The 25,996-nt window shown below is 42.6% G+C and overlaps 1 pseudogene; it reads right to left on the bottom strand.

Annotated features, from left to right (window-relative positions):
* Positions 1-12,173: 12,173 nt before the first annotated feature.
* On the bottom strand, positions 12,174-22,704 carry LOC119776929 (annotated as a pseudogene).
* Between the last annotated feature and the right edge of the window lie 3,292 nt (positions 22,705-25,996).

The raw sequence follows: 25,996 nt of genomic DNA, 5'->3' as shown, positions 1-25,996 counted from the left end.
TCTGTTGTAAGCCAGCTACAATGTACACTGTGTGGTTTGATGGTAGCTAATTAGTTAATTGTATCAACTGTATTGTTCTGTACAGTTTTCACGGTGCTAATGAAGATTTGGAGGCTTCATTAAATCAGTTCAAGAAATCCATTTGTGCTCGTCGTGCCTGAGGGGAATTATAGTTCACATTCTCCTAAGTTCGACAGGACACATATAAAACAAAACAAGTACAGAGTCCCTATTGCAGTAAATAAAACAGAGATTGGCAAAACAAGTGAAAACATCAAAGCAAATCTTCCCAGTCCAGACAAGGAGTGTCCCCTTCACCATAAGCCACATTCCCTTGCCAAATGCAGAGGCTTCAGAATGAAAACACTTGAACAGAGGAAGAGTCTACTTAAAGAGCACTCCATATGTTATAAATGCTGCTCATCCACAAATCACAGAGCCAAAGACTGTAAAGTTATGATTCATTGCTCTGAGTGCAATAATGATTTACATGTTTCAGCCATGCATGTAGGACCACCCCCATGGTCACCAAAAGATTCTAACATGTCCCCAAGGAGTGATGGCGGGGAGCCAGATGTTCCTAGCCCTATAGTCACCACGTCCAGCTGTACAGAAATATGTGGTCCAGGGCTTCAAGGCAAATCCTGTGCAAAGATTTGTTTAGTTAACGTCTACCATCGTGCATCCCCTGAAAACAAAAGAAAGATGTATGCCATGTTAGATGATCAAAGCAATTTGTCATTAGCCAAATCCGCCTTTTTTTATATGTTTGGCGTACAGGGCGGTCTGCTCCCATACACTATTAAAACATGTGCAGGGTTAACAGAAACAGGGGGTCGCAGGGCTTTGTTATTGAGGACATACTGTAGGTGGGAAAGTGTCTATGTTACTGCCCACACTAACTGAATGTGATCAGATACCAGACAACAGAAGTGAGATACCCACTCCAGAGGCAGCTGCTGCTCATCCTCATTTACAACCAGTGGCGTCATACATCCATCCCCTTGACCCATCAGCCGACATCCTTCTCCTCCTAGGCAGGGACATAATCAGAGCACATAAGGTGCGCAGTCAGGTAAATGGCCCTAACGATGCACCTTAGGCTCAACTTCTTGACTTAGGTTGGGTAATTGTAGGTGATGTTTGCCTTTCAGGTGCCCATAAGCCCACGGTAAACACTTTCAAAACAAATGTTCTGAACAATGGGCGGCCCAGCTTTCTTACTCCTTGTAAGAACACAATCTGTGGCAAAGAGAAATATACAGAAAAAGGCTCCTCCCTCGACAATGCACATGAAGAACTAGGTAAACACCTTTTCATACATACAACGGAAGATGACAAAGTTGCTCTTTCAGTGGAGGATGCATCATTTCTAAACATTATGCATAACGAGTTTGCAAAAGATGATGGGAATAACTGGGTAGCCCCACTCCCATTTCGTTCCCCCCGACAGCGCCTGCCCAATAATAGGGAACAAGCCCTCACTCGTCTCATGTCACTACGTAAAACACTAAAAAGGAAGACTGAAATGAAAGAACATTATGTGGAGTTCATGGAGAAAATCTTTAGGAAGGGCTATGCAGAGCCTGCTCCTCCTCTAACCCCCGGGCAAGAGTGCTGGTATCTCCATAGCTTCGGCATATACCACCCACAAAAGCCGGGTAAAATCAGAATAGTGTTCGATTCAAGCGCTCAATGTGACAATGTGTCCCTCAATGATGTTTTGCTAAAAGGGCCAAATCTGAACAACAGTCTTGTGGGTGTGCTCATGCGTTTCCGGTCTGACCCATATGCAGTGGTTCAAAAACCACGATATTGATGGAGAAGTGCAGGAATTCAGGATGCGTGTCCACGTATTTGGTAACTGCCCGTCACCATCAGTTGCCATTTATGGGCTGAAAAGGACAGCAATAGAGGGGGAGAGTGAGTATGGTAGTGATGTTAGACAATTCATTGAACGTCACTTTTATGTAGATGATGGTGTCGTGTATTTTCTCTTCTTAACGACTTAAAAATTGGAACTAAGTTTTATAAAAATTCAAAGTTCTCAAAAAGCAGAAAAGTCTTCAGCCAAAAATCTAAAAAACAGGCAGGAGTCACGGTTTCCAAGTCCAGAGTGTTTTATTGCAAAACACAGAGCATCCACACTGAGCTGATCTCCGGAGAACAACTGACAATACAATGAAACAGCTTCCCTTTTATACATTTCGGGCTGTTGGGGGCTCCTCCCCCAAGCTCCTCCTTTTCTTTTCACCATTTTAGATGCATTTTCTTCCGTTAAGTCTAATTAATTTTATTCTACCGGAGGAAAGTCCTTTTCAAAACATATTTTTTATATATTTATTCAAAAACCCTTTATTACAGATCATGGTTACATTTCTTGTAGGTCATGATAACATATATTGCCATTAATACATCACAGTCTTTGTTATTAATGTTTCAGGGGAGAACACAGTCTTAGTTATTAATGTTTCGAAACAAAGTTCTCTTCCAGTGAGTCATGAGTATAACTTTCACATCAAACTAGGGTGTTTAAAGTTTCAGTAAAACATCACATTTACTGTACCCAGTACTGCTCGGTATGTGTGTGTTAAAGACAACAACTCCATTTATCACAATTAGTTTAGCTAAGCTGTGCACTCCTGCACCCCTCATTTTCCAAATGCCTTTTAAACAGGCCTTACTTTGACTTCCTGCAGCTTCTGAGGCATTAATGATCTTTGGCTTAGCCATCTGCATTTTGCTGTGCTCAGAATTTTTCCCTTCATTAAAGGCCTGCATCTGCAAAGCTGCACTTAGAATTATTTCTGCTTACTTTCAATAAAAGCCTACATCTGCACAGCTGCACTTAGAATTCTTTCCACCTAATTAACAAGCCTTATCTGTAAAGCTGTACTCAGATCTGTAAGTGCAGGGTCTCTCAAACACAGCTCAGCATTTTCCATGCTGATGCTCAAACGGTTAGACCTTTAAAGTAAGCCCTATATTCAATGTGAAAGATGTTGTGTATATAACTTTAATCATTGGTGCACACTAATTCACTACAATGGACTAAAGTCATTCTCCTCCCCAGACACGGCCATTGATGTGTTCAGTAGGGCTCAAGAAATGCTTGCTCAGTCTAACATACGCTTGCACAAAATCTCATCTAACAGTCCTACTATTACAAACGCTTTCCCAAATGAAGATCTTGCAAGTGGCATGCAGGGGCTTGAGCTAGGACAAACCTCACCTCCTATACAGCGCAGTTTAGGCTTGGGCTGGGACCTGTCCACTGATCGGTTCAAGTTTCAGGTGACCATCAGCGAAAAGCCCTACACCAAACGGGGAGTGCTATCAGTAATTAATAGCGTGTACGATCCCCTTGGCTTTGCAGTGCCTGTCATTATAGAAGGCAGAGCCATCCTAAGAGACATTTCATCTGATGTCAGTGACTGGGACACTGACCTACCAAAGGAGAAACAAGAACAATGGCAAAAATGGAAAGACTCTCTAAAACATTTGCAACAACTTGAGATCCCCAGAATGTACACTTCAATCCCCTTGTTTGCAGCACAAACAAAGGAGCTAATTGTGTTCTGTGATGCCTCCACGAAAGTTGTTGGTGCCATTGCCTACCTCAAGCTCACAGCTGTAGATGGTTGCAGGAAAGTTGGCTTCCTCCTTGGTAAAGCAAGACTCGCTCCAAAACCAGACATCACCATACCAAGGCTGGAACTCTGTGCAGCGGTGCTGGCTGTAGAGGTTGCTGAGCTAGCCCTGGAGGAGCTAGACATCACAATGGATAAAGTAAACTTTTTCACAGACTCCAAAGTAGTGCTGGGTTACATATTCAATGAGAAGAGACGATTTTATGTTTATGTGCACAACCGCGTGGAGCGCATCAGACGTTCTACAAGAGCACATTCAATTCAATTAAATTTCAATTCAGTTTATTTATATAGCGCCAAATTCACAACACATGTCATCTCAAGGCACTTTACAGTTCAACCAGATCATACAGTCAAATTGATACAAAGTTTTCTATCTAAGGAAAACCAGTTGATTGCATTGACTCATTGACTCAAATACAATCCCTCACACTAAGCATGCTTGTAGCGACAGTGGAGAGGAAAAACTCCGTTTTAACAGGAAGAAACCTCCAGCAGAACCAGGCTCAGTGTGAGCGGCCATCTGCCGAGGCCGACTGGGGTTCAAGGAGACAGAAGCAGAGATACAAAAAGCAGCTGTAAAAGGCGGCCCCGTCCACGAAACACACAGCCAGGCAGACAAGCTCCAAGGCAGCTCCAATGCCAGAGGACGAAGAGAGCACATCCACTCAGTCACGGTCAGAGAAACAGGACCACACTGTAAAACAGGCCGATCTCCAACATCTATAAACAAGGGTGTTGATGGAAGCAGCACAGCTGAAGTTTCTTTCCAGGATGACGTCACAGCCAAACAGGAACAGACGAGGCAAAGCTACTCTGAGGAAAAGCAGAGAGAGCAGAAGGTTAGAGATTGAACTAACAGATTCTGCAGAATAGGAGAACAGAGAGAGAATGAAGCAGAATGATGAAATGGGGGTCCCTATGTCCTCCAGCAGTCTAAGCCTATAGCAGTATAAATATAGAGATAGCTCAGGATAACCTGAGCCACTCTAACTATAAGCGTTATCAAAAAGGAAAGTTTTAAGTCTAGCCTTAAAATTAGACAGGGTTTCTGCCTCACGGACTAAAACTGGTAGTTGGTTCCACAGGAGAGGAGCCTGATAACTAAAAGATCTGCCTCCCATTCTACTTTTAGAAATTCTAGGAACCACTAGTAAACCTGCAGATTGAGAGCGAAGTGCTCTGTTAGGAACATAAGGAACAATCAGATCTCTGCGGAGCTTGGCCATTTAAGGCTTTATATTCTTGATTTAACAGGAAGCCAATGAAGAGAAGCCAGGATAGGCGAGATATGATCTCTCTTTTTCATTTTCATCAGAACTCTGGCTGCAGCATTTTGAATCAGCTGAAGGCTTTTAACTACAGTTTGTGGACTTCCTGATAGTAAAGAATTACAATATTCCAGCCTTGAAGTAACAAATGCATTGACTAGTTTCTCAGCATCACCCCTGGACAGGATATTTCTAATTTTTGCAATGTTCCTCAGATGAAAGAAGGAAGTTCTAGAAACCTCTTTGATATGGGATTTAAATGGCAGGTCCTGATCAAAAATAACACCAAGATTTTTTACTTTATTATCTGAAATCAGTTTAATCCCATCCAAATGAAGTGACTGGCTAATCAGTTTCTTTTTCAGAGACTCTGGTCCAAAGACTATAACATCTGTTTTGTCTGCATTCAGAAGCAGAAAGTTAAGAGTCATCCAGGTTTTTATGTCTTCAAGACATGCCTGTAATCTATGTAATGGGTTAGCTTCATCTGGATTTATAGACAGATATAGCTGGGTATCATCAGCATAACAGTGGAAATTAATCCCATGCTGTCTAATAACTCTACCAATTAGGAGCATGTATAAAGTAAAGAGAATTGGTCCTAGCACTGATCCCTGTGGTACTCCACAGGTAACCTTTGAGCGTGTTGAAGATCTATCATTAACATGAACAAACTGAATTCGATCAGATAGATAAGATTTAAACCAGTCTAGTGCTGTTCCTTTAATTCCAACAAAATATTCAAGTCTTTCTAAAATAATATTATGGTCAACTGTATCAAATGCAGCACTAAGATCCAACAGGACGAGCACAGATACAAGTCCATTATCTGAGGCCATGAGAATATCATTAGTGACTTTCACCAGAGCTGTTTCAGTGCTATGATGAGCTCTAAAGCCAGACTGAAACTCTTCAAAAAGTTCATTATGGTGTAAGTGACCGCACACTTGTTTGGCAACTACTTTCTCAAGAATTTTGGATAAGAAAGGAAGATTGGATATAGGTCTATAATTGACCAAGTCATCTGGGTCAAGAGACGGTTTCTTAAGCAGAGGTTTAATTACAGCAACCTTAAAAGCTTTAGGTACATATCCCTGTAACAGAGATAGATTAATCACATCTAAAATGGAGGAGGAGATCAAAGGGAATACCTCCTTAAATAACCTGGTTGGAACTGGATCTAACATACAAGTTGAAGGCTTAGATGAAGACAATAATTTTGCTAATTCAGAAAGTTCAACTGGATCAAAGCAGTCTAAACCCGGTTCAGATTCCATGACTACCTCAGGTACAATCGCGGATAGAGGAGTGCTTATGATCTTATTTTTAATAAGATCAATCTTATTTATAAAGAATCCCATAAAATCATTGCTGCTAAGAGCAGGTGGAATGGACGGTTCAACAGAGCTATGGCTCTGGGTGAGTTTGGCAACTGTATTAAAAAGAAATCTAGGATTATTCTTATTCTCCTCTATTAATGAGGAGAAGTATGCTGCTCTTGCTTTACAAAGGGTCCTCTTATACAGCAGTAAACCATTTTTCCAGACTTGGAAGGACTCCCGCAGGCCTGTGGAGCGATATTTTCTCTCCAGTTTCCTAGCATTTTGCTTCAAAGTACGCAGCTCTGCATTAAACCAAGGAGCAAGCTTTCTATTTTTGGTTTTCATTTTCAAAGGAGCTGCGTTGTCTAAGGCAATACGCAGAGAACTAGCAACCCCATCAACAAAATCATCAACCTGTGAAGGGGAATAAGCTATGCTTTTGCACTCTGCAGCACTGCTCAGCGACACAGAGGAGAGAGAAAGTGAAGCAGATTCTTTAAAATTTATAACTGCACTATCTGATAAAGATCTACTAAAATTGAACCTTCTTTTGGGGGAGGAGAACTCTGTTAAAGTAATCCTGAAGGTTATTAGAAAGTGGTCAGAGAGGACAGGGTTGTGAGGAAATACTGTTATTTCTTCACATTCTATGCCGTATGTCAGCACAAGATCCAAAGTATGAAGATGAGAATGTGTGGGACTATTCACATTTTGAACAAAGCCAATAGTGTCTAAGATAGCATTAAAGGCTGCTCTTAAGCTATCGCCTTCAATGTCAGCATGGATGTTAAAATCTCCCACTATGATGACCCTGTCAGTATTTAATACCAAATCAGAAAGGAACTCTGAAAACTCATCTAAAAATTCAGAGTAAGGACCTGGTGGACGATACAAAGTTACAAAAAGAAGAGGTTTTCTTGCCTTGAAATTTGGATCAGGGAAATTAAGGGTTAAATGTTCAAAAGAGTTGTAGGTATTAATTGTTTTGGGAGTAATCAGTTAGTCAGACTGGAAGATTGTTGCTACTCCTCCTCCTCGCCCAGAACTTCTGGGTATGTGAAAATTTAAATAGCTTGAAGGAGTTGCCTCATTTATGCTCACATAATCCTCTTGCTGCAGCCAGGTTTCTGTAAGGCAAAACAAGTCAATGTGATTATCACAAATCAAGTCATTAACTAGCAGACTTTTAGAGGAAAGCGATCTTATGTTAAACAGACCGCATTTAATTGTTTTAACTTTTTCCCCAATTGGAGTTATTTTGATTTTAATTAGATTATCATGATTTACTCCTTTGGGAATCTTTGCTAATTTATTAGATTTTGGTCGTGGGCAAGACACTGTCTGGATGGAGTAAAGAGTGGGTAACAGTAGAGAAGCTGCAGAGATGTGTGTTAAACTACAACTCTGCTTCCTGGGCTGCACCCTGGGTGGTCAGGGTTTTGGAGGACTAATAAATGTGGCCAGATTCCTAGAAAGAAGAGCTGCACCATCCAAAGTGGGATGGATGCCGTCTCTCCTAATCAGACTAGGCTTTCCCCAAAAGGATTGCCAATTATTAATGTAGCCCACGTTGTTTTCAGGACACCACCTAGACAACCAGCGGTTGAATGACGACATGCGGCTAAACATGTCATCACTGGTCAGATCAGGGAGGGGACCAGAGAAAATTACGGAGTCCAACATTTTTTTGGCAAACTTACACACCGAAGCAACACTAATTTTAGTGACCTCCGATCGGCGTAACCGGGTGTCATTACCACCAGCGTGAATAACAATCTTACTGTATTTAACCTTATCCTTAGCCAGTAGTTTCAGGTAGGATTTGATGTCGCCCGTTCTGGCCCCCGGCAAACATTTGACTATGGTCCCTGGTGTCTCTAATGCCACGTTTCTGACTATGGAGCTGCCAATCACCAGAGTGGGCTTCTCAGTGGGTGTGTCACTGAGTGGGGAAAACCGGTTAGAAACGTGAAGGGTTGGTGGTGACCAGTGGGCAGAGATCCACGACTACACTTTCTGCGTACAGTTACCCAATCGCCTGGCTGCTCAGGCACTTTTGGAGGACAGCTATGTGGGGGGCTTACTTTAACTCCTGGATGTTCAACAGACTGAAGCCTGGATTCTAACTCTGACACCCTTGCCTCCAAAGCTACAACAATACTACACTTATTACACATCCCATTATCACTAAAGGAGGCAGAGGAATAACTGAACATCTGACACAGAGAGCAGGAGAGAGGAGAGGAAGAAGGAAGAGTTGGAAAAGAGTCAAGGGAGGGAGAGAGAGAAGCCATAGCAATGCTAAGCTAGTGCTAGCCTAGGCTAGCTACTCCTTGCTATCAGAAATAAAACCGTGTGAAACTGACAAGTGCTCAGTAGAAAAGTGCAGCAGATGGTGCTATGTTTTAAAGTAGTCAGTTAGAGTTACTTAGATACAGAGATATCACAGAGAAAATAACTTAACTTCAGATGGAGTTCCTCTGAACAGCTGCACACTCAGTTAATCCAAACAGGAAGTGAACAGGTCCACATCAGTGGCATTATGTGCCCACTCATTTAAACCCAGCTGACCATGCCACACGTACATTACCTGCTGAGCAGCTCTCCCTGTCCACTTGGCTCAGTGGGCCTGCCTTTCTAACAGATTACCGTCAAAGCTCACCACATGAACAGCCATTTGATCTTGTTAACCCAGAGGTTGACACTGAAATACGGCCAGTAATAACTACCTGTGTTACATTCAGTCAAAAGCTGTGCTTGGAAGCACACGTTTTGAGAGGTTCTCGAGCTGGAGCCTGTTACTAAGAGCCATTGCTAGACTTCAGCACATTGCTAAATCCTTCCGTCACATCCCAGATACTGCATGTCATGGATGGCACAAATGCAATAAACATCTGGATGAAAGGCAGCTTCACCATGCCAAGGTCACAATCGTCCGTACTGTTCAGAGAGAGCTCTACTCAGAGGACATACAGTGCATCATACGAGGTGAGTCTATCAAACAGTCTAGTCCACTCAGTAAACTAAGCCCATTTATTGACACAGATGGGGTCCTTAGAGTGGGTGGTAGGCTAAAAAGAGCACAGTTAATGTCGGATGAAACACACCCCATGCTCATTCCTGCTAAACACCACCTTGCTCAGCTCATAATCAGACATTGTCATGAGACTGTAAGCCACCAGGGCAGACATTTCACTGAAGGAGCAGTCAGAGCTGCAGGCTTTTGGGTTGTAGGGGGAAAAAGGGCAGTTAGCAGTTTAATATTTAACTGTGTCACATGCCGTAAATTGAGAGGAAAACAGCAAGAACAAATCATGGCTGAGCTTCCCCAGGATAGACTATCCACCGACCCTCCCTTCACGCACGTAGGCCTTGATGTATTTGGTCCTTGGCCTGTTACAGTCAGGAAAACACGTGGAGGTCAGGCAGATGCAAAAAGATGGGCAGTCATCTTTACATGTATGAGTACTCGTGCCATACATATCGAAGTAATTGAATCAATGGACACTTCATCATTGATCAATGCTTTGCGTCGCTTCTTCGCAATAAGAGGTGCTGCCAAACAGCTCAGGTCTGATTGTGGCACCAACTTTGTAAGTGCGTGCAGAGAGCTACAAATAGACAAGAGTGGATGTCACAACCCCAAAATTGACTCCTTCTTAAAATACAATCACTGTCACTGGCTGTTTAACCCCCCACATGCATCCCATATGGCAGGCTCCTGGGAGAGAATGATAGGAGTCACATGCCGTATTCTTGATGCAATGCTTCTGGAACACAAAAATGCTAAATTCAAATCTTGAAAACCAAGTCCAGTAGATATTTTTTGAATTTTTACGGAATGACTATGACCTGGATGACTGAGAACCTTCATCAGCATAAAAAATGCTAAACTTACACATGAGGTGTTAGTGATATTCATGGCTGAAGTGACTGCAATAGTAAATGCACGGCCACTAACAACAGTTTCTACAGATCCGGAAAACCCAGTCATCCTTACACCTGCCATGTTGCTCACCCAAAAGGTTGGCACTCCTCCAATACCACCTGGTAGGTTTGAAAGCCATGACCTATTCAGAGCACAATGGAGACGTGTGCAGCACTTGGCCAATGTCTTCTGGAGCCGATGGCGAAAAGAGTACATTACTGGACTCCAACATCGCCGCAAGTGGAAAGTAGTGAAACCGAATCTACAACCAGGAGATGTAGTCCTGCTCAAAGAGGGATCAGAGCACAGAAACAACTGGCCACTTGGACTAATCACAAAGACTTTCCCCAGCGAGGATGGGTGGGTCAGAAAGCTAGAGGTGAAAATATGCCGTAAGGGAGAACACAAACATTTCTTGTGACCTATAAGTGAAGTTGTGTTACTGGTGCGTAATGACAATGCTTAGAGATGTTCACGCTATTTGTTCTAAGATTTATTTGCTGTTCTTTAGAAATCTTGAGTTATGACATCGTGAGGATGCCAGACGGGGAGAATTCTGTCCCTCATTATAAGTGAAAGACAATTCTTGCTTAAGGTTAATTTTTGGTAAAAACTTGTTCTATTATTCTTCCCCAGAGGTCAGTTTTGTCATTTGTATGATGTTTTTCTTGTGTGTGAAGTTTGTGTAAAACGCTGCCCTCTGGTGGCCAACGGTAGTAATCAGAAACTAAACGACCTGCAGTTTTTTCTATGATCCAGCTCTGGAGGTGTAACGTGTTCATCCACCTCTCTACTCATTTCTTCGTTTGGACTCTTGGCAGATCATAATCTTTTCACAAATTAACATGGTCTTCAGTAAAGACAGAGAAAAGGAATCGTGTCTCTTCATTGCTGGAACCATATGTGTTTAGCTCACTGTCTAAGTTACGTTAGATACACTAACTGAGGGCAGAAGAGACACTGTCATCGGACAACATGTGGTAATTTATAAATTTTTTAAATTTAAGTTGGGTCTGGATTAGCCAGCAGGTGGGTCGTGATCTGGACCGCGGTCTGCTAACCCGTGACCTCTGCATTAAATCAATGAACGGATCAGCACCTCAATACATAAGATTTGTTGTCAGTGTATCAACCTCTCAGACCACTCAGGTCTTTTAATTCAGTTTATTTATATATAGCGCCAATTCACAACACATGTCATCTCAAGCACTTTACAATTCACCAGATCATACAGTCAAATTGATGCAAAGTTGATTATTCCATCCTACTCTGTTCACCAAGAACTAGAACCAAACATGGAGAAGAAGCATTTAGTTCCTATGCTTCACTTGTCCAGAACAAACTTCCAGAAGACTGTAAAACTGCTGAAAGCCTGAGTTATTTTAGGTCAAAGTTAAAAGCTCATTTGTTTAGAATCGCCTTCAACTATGTATCTATTAAAGACAAACATATCAGAGAACAAAAGGAGACAGAAAAGTCAGTTTAAAAAATATATGAGTAAAACCTGACTGCAGAGAGTCATGATGGAATAGAAGCAGAGAAGTGAAGACCAAATCTAAAAACATGCAAAGGCTGATAAACAGGGAAAGGATCTCAAGCTTTGTTTCAATAAACTATATTCTAAATTTTAAAAACATTCACCTGATGAACACTTGAGCTCTTAACATTTAAGAGGTTGACCTTGAGTACCTCCTGTGGTACATGAAGCACTGTTTGAGAAACATGGAACCTGGGTTGAATTTTTCTCGTCATATTTAATTAATGTTACGGTGATGCGGCCCCTTTCTAAGTCTGTAATATAATTTAAGCTTTCTTTGGAAATAATCTATTGAAAGGTTTTACATTAGGCATTTTTAAAATTCCCATATCAGGTAAAACTATCAAAACGTTTAAAAACGTAATGCTAGTTCTGCTAATTAAGCATTATTTACAGCAATTTACTGTATGGTCCACTAAATTATTGCATTTTATATTCTAACACATGCACAGCCAAAATTAACATAAAGCAATAATTAATGACTTCATGACCCAATGGTTGGTCCTGTGATGAACTGGTGAGCTGTCCAGGTGGGCCTCCTCCTCTGGCCTGATGACGGCTGCAGACAGACACCAGTTCCTGCTGTAACCTTGAAGTTTAATTGGATTGATGGATGAAGAACGGAGACCCTTTGACTGTGGAATAGACCTCCTCATTGTCCCCTTGAGGTTCATAATGCCTGAACCTCCGTCACTCTGTTGACATCATCTGTTTCTTCTGTGTCCTGTGAAAATTAGCCAATGAAGAATTATTGTCAGTCTAAATTATCTTTAGTCTCTCTGGTTTTCCTCAGAATTCCTTCAATAAATATTGAAACACTATCTTTCAAACAGCAGCAGTGAATCAGCTCATGTGGACATTAGACAGTCAAGAAACATGTTGATTTTGTTTTGATGATTCATTTTTAGCTTCTCTTCAAGTCGAATATCAAGTTTAACAACCATACATTAAAATTATTGCTTCAAAGAAATCAAAAGTTATCTTTTGCTTTGTTAACAATGATAAATTGGCTTTTACAATCAGTATAAGATTAAATGAAAGAATAGATACTGTAATAAAAGGTGACAATTCCTGTCACATATATTGTTATCAATTTTGCACATTGAATATAAACAAGCTTACCTTCTTTGCGTGTTTGTTGGATAATCTAAACCAGCTAAAAGAATAAAAAATAACGTGAACAAACATGTAGCAGAGAGCAGCAGATCTACAGCTCAAAGAATCAAATCAGAAAAATGAGTCTCACCTCTGAAAGATGCAGACTGCACTGCAGAACATTATTATTCCCAGGATCTTCAATATAGCATAGAGACTGACTCCTGGTAATGGATTATAAAAAGGTTTGATAGACGTAGATGTACAAAAATAAATAAATAAACATGAAACACTGAGAGAGCAACTGAGACTCAGTGATTGGTCAAAATTGAAATATGTTCAGCCTAAAATACTTGATAAATGAATGATTCAGTTCAACGACTCAACTTTTGAACTGTATTCTTTGTTTAACACAAAAGGCCCTTAGATTAGATACATTTAACTATTTAGGCATATAAATGTGGATTAATTAAAAACCAAGAGTTGAAATGTACCTTCAGTATTAAGTAGAATCACAGATGATCTCTGATTCCCCAGATCATTTGTAGCCTCACAGTAATACTCTCCTTTCTCAGGGACTCTTAAGCTGTAAAATTCCCCTGTAGCTACTTTTTTGGCTCCTTCTGTGCTGTTCCTGAACCAGGTGAAGCTGGCAGGAGGCTTGGCTCTGCTGGAGCAGCTCAGCTCCACCCAGCTACCTGCTGACACCAAACCTGATGGACTGATGGATGCTGAGGTGTCTTTAGGAGCATCTGAGGAAAATGGGACACACATTAACTTTATTGATCAGAAACAGCTGAACCATGACGTGCTGACAGTTCAGGAGGTGAGTGTGGACAGGGAGTCACAGCTGAGCAGCTTATAGTGACAGACTGATGCTCCTTCAGATCACCAACAGAGATATTAATGCTGGGACTCCAAGGAGAATCTGGGAGTTTAGATCAGACAAACATTTTACCAATTAAACCAACTTTGTGTCCAGACATAGATCGCAAAAGTTCTTTCCAGCTAAAGAAAAAGGTGTGAAAGCATAAGCTTCAAAGAACCAATAGACAACAGCTTCCCCCAATAAAACTCTGTCACTCATGTCACATTTTTATAAAAAAAAAAAAAAAATTGTCCCTTCATTCATACTCAAAACATCTTTTTATTTCCTTTATTTAAATTTTTGCCTGATAAACCAGACTAAATGTGAGATTAAATGTGTCATTTAGTCTGGCCCCGATGAATAAGACATCAGAAGATTTTTTGATGAAAACAACCCATTGTTTTTCAAACCATGTCTGTGCCTAATAGCCAACGCTCAGACCAGTGAGCGTAATTGACTGTGACGTAGGAAGCGCGACAGAAAGCTGGTGGGGGAGTGTAAACAAACAGCCTGTTGGTAAAACGGCGAATACGTCCTTCTCAAAAATGAATGAGTGTAGAGCCCCTTCCTGCTCACGTTTCAACGAAAACCCCAAGTTTAATCCTTCCAAAACTGATTCCAAAGCTGAGTCAAAAATCGCGATCAGAGCCAGTGGTCCTTCACACACAACTATACAGAGAGAGGGCTGCTGCAGACAGGCTGTGGTTAGCCCTGGCTGCCGTTAACCTCAGAGCTCCGCTGGTTGCCGCGGTGCTCTCAACTTTGGATATAGTTTTTTAAATTACTCTTTAATTCTGTAAATGGATCATATAGTGACACTTTAAAGTATAATATTCTCGCCTCAAATGATCTTAAGATGTACTTTTATGGAACAACAGCAACAGAAAAGAGAACTTTTAACTTTCAGTGGAGCCGCAGTGCATGCTACTGTTCAATAGTTGTTGCCATCTTGCTTGTGCTTTCTCCAGCGTCGTGCAGCTTTGTCGTCATGCCCTCAAAACCCCGCCCACTTTGCATCCAAAAATTCAAAACAAATCTTTGCCTTGTGATTGGCCCGCCAGTTCTAGGGCCTGGGGCATTGATCGAGGCTAGACCTAACTCGCAGGCAAAAATGAAGTGACAATTTTTATCAAATGCCCCCCCCCCCCCCCCAAAAAAAACTAAAAGGTAAAAACAGAGTTAATTTTTTTCTGAACATTACTTTCACAAAACGCTAATACTGAAGCTCTCTTACCTTTAACTGTTATATTTAGAGGATCTTTACAGGCTGTTGCTTTAAACTTCTCGTTCTCAACCCTGAAGAAGTATCTGCCTGTATAACTGGTCTTTACATCAGGAAACAGAGTGGTGCAGTTTTTCTCTCTCAGGTTTCCAGTAATATTCAATGGATAGGTTTTAACTGACCCACTGCTGTGGAAAATAACAGGACTTGGATCGCCATTAATTTTTTGCTTCATCCAAACTCCATAGATAGGTTTGCTGCTGTTAAATAATTCATTTTCTGTATTAAAGCTGCATGGGATTTCCAAACAAGATCCACTCAGAGCTTTGATATTTTTCGGTGTAGTGATTCTGACGCCTGATTTTATACAATCAGCCAAAGTACCTGTAGAAACAGACGAATGATGAACATGATGTGGAGCAAAATCTGTCTGCAGAGAAACTTCATGCTCGACAAACTCCAGTTCAGCTTTAGCTTTTTACATGTTGAGCCTTTAAACAAGGTCAACATCTAATATTTCAGAATAGAAATGATTAATTTATTGTCTTTAAAAGAGGAAGTGAACAAACAGCTCACCTGGAAGAAAGAAGACACTCAGTAACATGTTGACTGTCAGCAGGTTCTCAGACAGAGCTGCCATCAGATTCAGACTCTAAAAATTTTTTTAGCTCATTTATAACAGTAGGTCTAAAATTAGATATTTAACTCATAGCAAAAAGCTTCATATTGACCGTAATTATTTACATATAAATATCAAAGCAAGTTGAAGTATTTTTTAAATAATCAGAGTCAGGAATGTAGACTTACCAGAAATGTTGCTTTTAAAACAAAAACGGTTCAGTTTTCAAACCAGTTGATCTGTTCAGATCAGTTGATCAGCAGCAAAATAAGTGGCAGCCTTCTCTGTTAATAGATGTGTTATTTAAAGGAATCTCTATCCTTTTTGCTCTGTGAAGAGGAAGTCTATCTAATGTTTTCAAAAATAAGTCGTCTCATTAAGTGCAATTTAACTCACAGCTCAGAGCCATTGTCTAAGAATAACTGCTTCTTCCTCTTTTCTCATCTTTATTTACCTATGATATCACAAAATATGAAAATACCGACCTAAAAACAGGCAGAGCTGTCATTTACACCTTAGAGCTGTTGGTCACTTTGAGTTTTTGTTTCTAGTTTCCATACTCCAAAATATAAAGCAGGAGGAAATGATAAAGCATTTAGATGGAAAAGTAATATGATGTAGAGATTTCAATGGCCATAGTTCGATAGTGTTGGGATCCAGAGACTTGCCCTCCAGAGGGCGCCGAGGATCCCTCCCTGTTTTTATGTTTTTTTCTGTTGAGATCTGGGGCACTGTTGGGATCTGGAGATCTGCCACCTGTCTCCAGCAGAGAGCGCTGTGGGTCTCCTGGGCAGGAGCCTCCAGCACACCTGAGGATCATCAGCCCATCAGGAGACCTCCTACATAAGCATCAGCCAGACCTGTCTTCGGCGCCGGAGTGTTGACCAGTTTTGGTTAGCGGAACCTGAGCCTCTGTTAACATTTAGAATCTCTGTCTGCTCTAGAGAGTAACCAGATTCTAACCAGCCTCTGTTTTCTCTGCTCACAGGAAAGCCCAACTGAAGTCTGTAGCTCTGGAAGAGCTTGTGCTTGGAAACTTGCCTGCCTGCCCAAGGAAGCCAAACCTGAAGACTCTCAGTCTGAATTCCTCAGCTAGTTCTCAAGGGAGGACTAGAAAATCAACTCAAGGTCTGAACCTCGTTAGCCTGAAGCTAGACGCTGCTGCTGCTGAACTCTCTGCTGAATCCTCAGTCTCTGGACCCAACCGTTTCCCTCTCTCCATCGATCAGTCTGAACCTCATCAAGGTACAAACCAGAATCAAACCCCTGACAAATCATCATCGCTGCCTGGGTAACCAAACTATTCATCTCTGCAGATTACTCTGAGATTTCAGTCCCGGACCAGTACCAGAACCTGTTCACCCATAACTCTGTGTTCTCCTCTTAATAAACTGTTAAACTTTTACTCCGTTTCCTGTGGTGTTCTGCATGTGGGTTTAAACTCAGAGACCCATCATGACAGAACACTCCGGCCACAAACAAAACCCAGCAGACACCCCACGGAGGTTTATCAAGGAGCAAGCTGTTCAGATCCAGGAACACTACTCAACCCTCCGTGAGTTAAACACCAGTTCTGAGTTAAAAGAACAAACTTTTCAGATATTAGCAGGCTACGTGAGAAACGCTAACACGGCGCCAGCTCAACTTCCGGTTCCGGAGTCAACTCCGCCTCAAGGGGCGGAGCCAGTCTCGTCACTTCCGGAATTCCGCCTGTCACTTCCGGTTTCAGTTCCACTTCTAAGGTCAGAATATGTTCCGTCACTTCCTTATTTCCGTCCCTCACTATTTTCTGGCGAATCTAGTGAATGTAAAAGTTTTCTCTGGCAGTGCAAATTATTTTTTGAACTAAATCCGTCCAGTTTCCCTGACGATGAGAGAAAAATTGTTTTTATTCTCTCACTTTTATCTGGTAAAGCCTGTGAATGGAAAGAGACCCGTTTTCCTTCTGAATCAACTATCACCTGTACATTAGAAGAGTTTTTTAACGAATTCACTCTAGTTTTTTCCAGTAAATCTGTCGAGTCTCATGGTTTGTCTAACATTAAACAAGGTAATAGATCCGTCGAACATTTTTCAGAAGACTTCCGGGTCAGAGCCGCTGCTTCCGGTTGGAGTGATGCCATGCTTAAAACCATCTACATAAAGGCATTAAATAAAGAAATTAGGGACAAACTAGCCACTTTAGATAAATCTGCAACCCTGGAAGAGCTCATTCACACAGCCTTATATCATGATCACAGACTCAAACCCAGGTCTAGGAAACCAGTTCAACCCAGCTGAGCCCAGTTCAGTCCAGATCTGCCCAGTCCAGTCTTGTCCAGTCTAGTCTAGTCCAGCCCAGTCCAGCTCAGTCCTGCCCAGTACAGCTCTGTACAGCCCTGTTCAGTCAGTCTCTGCCCAGTTCAGTCCAGTTCAGCCACCACTTACATGATCGTCAGTTAGCACCTTCCATTAAGAAACTTAAAATCAAACCACAAGTCACAACCCAAACAGTCAGAGCTCCCGTAATCCACGAGTCAGACCTCTGGAACTTCTATTACGGGGATAGAGATGATCTGTTCCCCTTCTTGTCACCTTATCATGAACCAGTTGTCCTACTCCTAAGCCTGTTAGCTTTTTAGCTAAACCTACACCTGAACCCACTTGCACTCCAGTTCCACAGTCAGTCTCTGAACCCATTAGCCCAGCTTCTAAAGAACCCCGACGTAAGAGACGGCGTCGCCGTAAGCCAGCTCTGAGCCGTCTAGAGACCCCTGAACCAGCTCTGAGCCGTCTAGAGACCCCTGAGCCAGTTCTGAGCCGTCTAAAGACCCCTGAGCCAACCCTGAGCCGTCTTGAGTCAGCTCTGTGCCATTTTGAAACCCCTGAGTCAGCTCTGTGCCATTTTGAAACCCCTGAGTCAGCTCTGTGCCGTCCAGAGACCCCTGAGTTAGCTCTGTGCCGTCCAGAGACCCCTAAGCGGAACTTTAAAGAGGTGTCTGAATTCGAGGTATGTGATTTTATGCCTCCTAGGACTTTTCTGCAGGCGCCCCTGACCACCAAGAGTCCTCCGCGAGCATCGCAAGCCTCTTCAGAGACGGAACCTTTGCCGCCATGGGCGGTTTCTTCCATGCTGGATTTGGAGCCACAGTCGGTGGTCTCCCCTGTTCCTGGTGTGGAGCCACAGTCGGTGGTCTCCCCTGTTCCTGGCGTGGAGCCACAGTCGGTGGTCTCCTCTGTTCCTGGCGTGGAGCCACAGTCGGTGGTCTCCCCTGTTCCTGATTCGGGGCTACTGTCGGCGGGCTCCTCTGTTCCTGACCCAGAGCCGCAATCGGCGGGCTCCTCTGTTCCTGACCCGGAGCCGCAGACGGTGGGCTCCTCTGTTCCTGATTCGGAGCCGCAATCGGCGGGCTCCTCTGTTCCTGATCCGGAGCCGCAATCAGCGGGCTCCTCTGTTCCTGATCCGGAGCCGCAATCGGCGGGCTCCTCTGTTCCTGATCCGGAGCCGCAATCGGCGGGCTCCTCTGTTCCTGACCCGGAGCCGCAGTCGGCGGGCTCCTCTGTTCCTGATCCGGAGCCGCAGTCGGCGGTCCCCTCAGAGCCTGTTCCTGAGCCGCAGTCGGCGGTCCCCTCAAAGCCTGTTCCTGAGCCGCAGCCAGCGACCCCTCCTGCTCCAGCTCCTGAGCCGCAGTCGGCGGCCTCCTCGGACCCTGTTCCAGAGCCGCGGTCCCCTCTGAGATTGTTGCTGAGCCGCTGAAGAGGGGACGGGGTATCTCTTGGGCAGTGGCGGCTGGTGCTAAAAAAACTGAGGGGGGCGCACACAAAACAAACTGAAAAACAAACAAAACAAATCTTAAAAAATAGCACTATTTGAACATGAATTTTGCCCTCCTTTCCTTCTGCCCTGCAAATTTCTCAATTACATTCTTGTTAAAGTCAGTCATCTCTGTGACTAGTCTTTTCTCCATGGACAACATGGCCAATGCATTCAGCCTGTCCTGAGTCATTGAGTTTCTCAGAAAAGTCTTGATTCTTTTCAGAGTTGAAAAGCACCTTTCAGCTTCTGCTGTGGTCATGGGTGTGGTGATGAGGATCTTCAAGAGCGTGACAGTTTCTGAAAAGACTTCTTCTAGATTGTTTTCCATAAACAGCTGGAATAGGCCCACAGCACCACAACAGGCTTTGAACTCTTCCTTGCTGTAGATGAGAGTAAGCTCTGTCTTCAGCTTACCTCGATTGAGCACTGGATAGGCTTTTAAGGTGTTGCTCAGTGCATCTTCAGGAAATGCTGTGTTGTATTTTTCAAATCTGTCCCCCTGCAGGAGTGTGGCACTAACAAGGTGGTTTGTGAAAGAAAAGCGCTCCCTGGTGTGTCCCAGTATGATATCACAGACCTTAAGAGAGAAGGACAAACATGAAGATTATGATTTTATAATCACATTTTTCATTCTAAATATGAAATGTTATTTTGTCCTTTCTATTAAGTCATAGAAAGAAGGAACACATTTTATTTATAAACTTACTGATTTTAATAATGTTTGCTGCCATTTTTTAAGGCTGTGTTATGAAATGTGTTACAGCATTTTTGTGGGACAAGATTATACAAAATTCAGTAACCAAATGTTTTATTCCCCATTACCCATAAACTTCAGTACAACTTAAATAATAAAATATCTTGCTGACAAACATTACATCAACATACCTACACAGCATAGACACAACTAAAGGTATTTCTAACTACAACGCACATCTTCCTAATATATTAAATAACCAGGGGCGTGCATACATAGACACTAGGTGGCGCTAAAGCACTAAGAAGTTTGCCCTTTATCAAAGAAAATGCCCTTTTGAAACTTGTTTTTTTTATTGACTGAATTCTGACAATAAAAAAGTCAGAATTCTGTAGGAATTCTGAGATTAAAGTCAGAAACGTTTTCTGTTGTATAGGTTTTGTTAGGCAACATAAATTAACACATGTTGGTCTCTTTATTGTCTTAATTGTATATTGATTTAATAATTGCAGCACAATGCCAAGAAAGGAGGGTTAATCGTATTGAAAAATCTTAAAAGCTGTTCACATTTTATTTTTAAGTGGTTTGTGCAGCAGGTATTAAAATAGCTATTATTTTGTAGGCTACCATAAGTCATATCCACGTGACAAGACTTCCAGTCATGTTGCCCTAATAGCCCATTATTTAAACTAATGTGGCATATTTGTTAAAGCTATTATTATTATTACCGTATTATTATTATTATTATTATTATATTATTATTATTATTATTATTATTGTCATGATGGTTATTATTATTATATTGTAGCCAGTCACAGCAGGGAAGCTCTATACCATCAACATCTACCAGGACAGGAGATGAGGAAGAGTTCAGGGAAGACACAGAGACAGAAAAAGACCAGGATGAGGGAGAACAGATGGGTGAGGGAAAACAGGGAGATGAGCCAGATGAAAGAAATACGCTTTAGTCTGTTCTGTTGGTGATGTGACTTTTTTCCATTGAAAACTCATGTTTAGAGAATGTTACAAATAAAAGTCAAATTTCATTCAACATGCATGTATTGTTTTTTATAATTAAGTGTTCCACGTGCGCTAAAAAGTGCCCCGCCCCCCCTCCTGAGCACCTGCCCCCCAAAATGTCTGTGCACGCCTCTGTAAATAACAGTACTATAAACCAGTGTAACAGTGATTTTCCACAACAACTCACCTCTGCAGCAATCCTTTCATGGTCTTCTACACTGAGTGTCCGACGCTTCTTCACTGGCTGACTACTACCAACACTGCTTTGTCCAACCATGGAGTGGAGAGAATTTCTGCCAAAGAGAAATACTTACAATATTATAATAACGAAGAAGAAGAAAAAAAATCAGCTATTTAAACAATTACCTGATCTTTTGAATGTCCTGCTGGAACTGTTGGATGCTTTCCTGCATACAGACTGAATCTATGACCTTCTTCTGGAGTTTGGCATAGAGAAGGTCCACATGAGGCATGATATGGTGGAAAAGTTGCAGAAAGAACTTAAAATCCTGATCCTCCAGTAGCATGGCAAATGCTCCAGCCTCTCTGACGGTAATGGGGTCAAAGTCACCAGAGTCTTGTATGCTTTCAAAACAGCGGATGAGGTCCTCTCTGTGCTCAAACACAGTATTGATGGCACGGCTGTGAAAGTTCCATCTGACATTGCTGGATGCTGGTAGTCTGTGGGCCACAACTTTATCAAGAACACTTGTGCGCTTGGATGATCTTGAAAAAAAGCTGGAAAATCCACTAAGGTTAGAAAAAAAAATTCTAACTTTGGTTATGTGAGAAGTAGCCTGCTGCATTATTAGATTGAGCTGATGAGCATAGCAATGGATGTAGTGGGCATTTGGGTACACATCTTGTATCTTCTTTTGAACACCTGCAGTGGCACCTTGCATCACGCTGGCTCCATCATATGCCTGACAGATTAGCTTAGCCTTTTGAGCCTCAGGAAGAATAGTTGCAAGACGTTCTTTTAGGGCTGTAGCAATGGAATCAGCTGTAGCTGACTGCAGAGGGATAAACTCAAAAAACCTTTCCTGCACAGTGTTTTTGGCATCGATATAGCGTAGTACAAGCACAAGCTGGCTTGAAAGAAAATCACTGCTCTGTGCTTCTTTGATTATATGCTCCTTCAGAACAGAGAACATACAGTCCAGTAGCTCATTCTGCACAGTTTTCGAAGTTCCCTTAAACACAGTAGCATTCTCAAGGTGCTCTTTTAGTACTCCATCAAGAGAAGCAACAAAAGCAACCAACCCACGAAAGATCCCGGGATTTTCAGAGCTCTTACTTTCGTCATGACCACGCAAGGCCAGCTCAAAGGCTCCACAAAACTTAACACAGTCTATTATTCTAGAAAGGATGTGCCGATTTTTTGTCACCTCTTCATTTTGCCTTCTAACAGCAATCCTGTAGCCTTCATCTAGCTGTTGAGCAATGCTAAGTTTCCCCCAAAAACTTAGCTTCATTGCATTGTCTAGGTGGCTGCGGCTGTTTTCGTGCCGTTTGCATTTTTCTGAAAGATGTTTTAAGTCTCTTACCCCAGTTGTTGTCCACATTGCCTCCGTGCCAGAACTTTGAAATAGCAAACACAGAAAGCAGTAAAAGGCATTGCTTACATCACATCCAGCTAGCCAACTCCGCTTGTCGTAAGAAGAGCTGGAAAAAGCCCGCATGTAGGATCGTCCACGATCACTTGCCTGCTGCTGAATTTGTAAATTGGGACGATCCGGTCCAAGCTCCTTTATCCTGTTTTTTTCTTCAAGTGAACGCTTTGTAAAAGCATTTTTTTGTAAAGACAAAACAGAATTTTCTCTCATTTTGAAACTACTCCACTTTGCAAACGTAAACGTGAATCGACCTAACGAACTGCAGCTGCTGCTGCGCTAATGAGTCAAATCGGGGATTGTCCAATCCCACAATGTTTTAAAAAAAAATTAGCCAGTACTGACACTCTACTAGTAATGACACAACAGAATGGGTGTGTCCGGGACGCAGAGCGCTGCGCCCTGCTGAAAACCTTAAATAACCAATTAAAAGTCAGCCTCAGATCACCTGCTTGCCACAAGTTGATGCGCCTACATACACTCTCATTAGAACGGCGCCCTGCAGGATAGGAAGTGTGTACAATGTGAGCAATTAAATAGAATTATGTATTTACTATTTTAATAAATTTAACATTTCTATTCGACACACAGTAGGAATAAATATATTTCTAAGTATTTTGCAGTTCAGAAATCATTTATTATCTAAACAATTTAAAGGGGGCGGCGCCCAAGCGCCCCCTACTGGCCAGCCGCCACTGCCCTTGGGGCTACCTGTTGAAATTGGGGCGTCATCCTCCTCCGAGGACTCAGCAGCAACGGAGAGGACATCCTCCTAAGACTCTGCTTCGCCTACGGCCCCGCCGCCGGCTTCCAGAGCGTCAGCTTCGCCTACGGCCCCGTGGCCGGCCTCCAGAACGTCAGCTTCGCCTCCGACCCTGTGGACGGCCTCCAGAACCTCTGCCACGTCTTCGGCCCCTCGGCCGGCCACCTGAACCTCTGCCTCGCCGCCGACCTCACGGCCGGCCACCTGAGACTCTGCCTCGCTGCCGGTCCCACGGCTGGCCACCTGAGACACTGCCTCGTTGCCGGTCCCACGGCCGGCCACCTGAGACTCTACCTTTTAAACTCTCAGAGACTTTTGTTGTTTTCGTCCGCCTTAAGCGGATCGTTTTTTGTTCAGGACTTTGTTTCTTGCCCTCCTTGCCTAGTGCCCCCTCCGCCCACCCTGGGTGGGTTGTTTTTTTGTTTGTTGTTTTTTCATGGACTATTCTGAGGGCGTCTGGAATCCGCCCTTGAGGGGGGGGCTCTGTTGGGATCCAGAGGCTTGCCCTCCAGAGGGCGCTGAGGATCCCTCCCTGTTTTTATGTTTTTTTCTGTTGAGATCTGGGGCACTGTTGGGATCTGCCACCTGTCTCCAGCAGAGAGCGCTGTGGGTCTACTGGGCAGGAGCCTCCAGCACACCTGAGGATCATCAGCCCATCAGGAGACCTCCTACATAAGCATCAGCCAGACCTGTCTTCGGCGCCGGAGTGTTGACCAGTTTTGGTTAGCGGAACCTGAGCCTCTGTTAACATTTAGAATCTCTGTCTGCTCTAGAGAGTAACCAGATTCTAACCAGCCTCTGTTTTCTCTGCTCACAGGAAAGCCCGACTGAAGTCTGTAGCTCTGGAAGAGCTTGTGCTTGGAAACCTGGCTGCCTGCCCAAGGAAGCCAAACCTGAACTGACTCTCAGTCTGAATTCCTCAGCTAGTTCTCAAGGGAGGACTAGAAAATCAACTCAAGGTCTGAACCTCGTTAGCCTGAAGCTAGACGCTGCTGCTGCTGAACTCTCTGCTGAATCCTCAGTCTCTGGACCCAACCGTTTCCCTCTCTCCATCGATCAGTCTGAACCTCATCAAGGTACAAACCAGAATCAAACCCCTGACAAATCATCATCGCTGCCTGGCTGACCAAACTATTCATCTCTGCAGATTACTCTGAGATTCCAGTCCCGGACCAGTACCAGAACCTGTTCACCCATAACTCTGTGTTCTCCTCTTAATAAACTGTTAAACTTTTACTCCGTTTCCTGTGGTGTTCTGCATGTGGGTTTAAACTCAGAGACCCATCATGACAAATAGGGGATTTTAAGACAGATGAAAATGGAATTTTTCATTTAGATTCAGTTTTACAAAAGAAAGATTCGAGTTGATTTTGGAAGTGGTGTTTTTACAAAAGTTTGTGACTGGGACGTGATTGCTTCCCTGTCAGATGAGGAAATTGACACTTTAAATAAGCAGGGTGCAATGTAAGACTGGGGAGGGGAACAATGGAAATCAGGCAAGGAAGCGTAACCTGGGGGAGAGTAGGTTCAGATGAAAACAGTTGTGTTACATGTAGACATCCTAATGTTCTCCTTAGATTTAATTAGAATGATCGCAAAAGAAAGCTCGGTGGCATTGTCTAAGGAGTTGAACATAAAGTTGGGGGATATGATTTTGGTTAAAGTTGTCAAAGATGGCAGTTTCCTGATTTTCTTTGTACTTGAGAAGAACAGAAAAGAAAAGTAATAAATTTGGATCAAATCTGTAAGGCTTTCTGTGTGTGAAGGGAGAGATGCTGGGGGAAAGAGGGCAGCTTGTGAAGTTATCACTGGTACTCTTTTGGATGAAAATTTGGAAAGATTTGAATAATGGCTGGTGGGAGGATAAATGAAGGGAAAAGATTGAGAAAGCCTGTTGATGACCCAAGTGTTAAGATCTCATTTCTCTTGTTAGAATTTAAAGGGACGGTATTCCCTGAAAGAGTGAAGGTGGGTTGTTTGAGCTTCCTGGTGAGAGACTTTGTCCCACCTCCTCTCAGATACAAGTTCTCAGATTACAAATGTCAGTGTAGTGGAGAAAATACCAATCTACAATGTAATGTTGTAACCGTGGTGGTGAACATGTAGTTACATTTGAAGGCTGTCATGTCAGGAAAAAAGCTGTGGAAATTCAGAAGGTAAAAGCTGAAAAAAAATGACATTTCATGTGCTGAGGCAGTGGGAAGGGTTAAAGGGGAGAAAACTGGCGAGGACGATGAGTGAACCAGCAACTTGTTGAAGAGAGAACCAAACTCAAAATCGATAATGTGATAGTGTTTTTAGCTTATGCCATAAGCTATACGGATCAAGTAAAACATAGAACTGACAAAATTAAGACTGCTGTGAAGGGAGCAGAAAATGTATTGTATTTGGAATGGATTACATGGGAAGAATTTAATAAGAAACTGGAAGATACGTGACAAAAAAGAGAAACTGACAAGTCATGCACAAGTTAACTGAAAGATTATGGATATACTAAACAACTACAGTAGAACTGGAAGTTATAGTTAATTCATATGTTATTGAAATCAAGTTTAAATCGAAGTAATTATTATCAGTTTAATTATTTTAACTATACAT

Source organism: Cyprinodon tularosa, unplaced genomic scaffold (assembly GCF_016077235.1).
Source record: "Cyprinodon tularosa strain WSP-4 unplaced genomic scaffold, ASM1607723v1 ctg97, whole genome shotgun sequence".
Classification (NCBI taxonomy): Eukaryota; Metazoa; Chordata; class Actinopteri; order Cyprinodontiformes; family Cyprinodontidae; genus Cyprinodon; species Cyprinodon tularosa.
The sequence above is the reverse complement of the archived record's forward strand: the minus strand, read 5'-3'. Positions and strand labels throughout refer to the sequence as shown.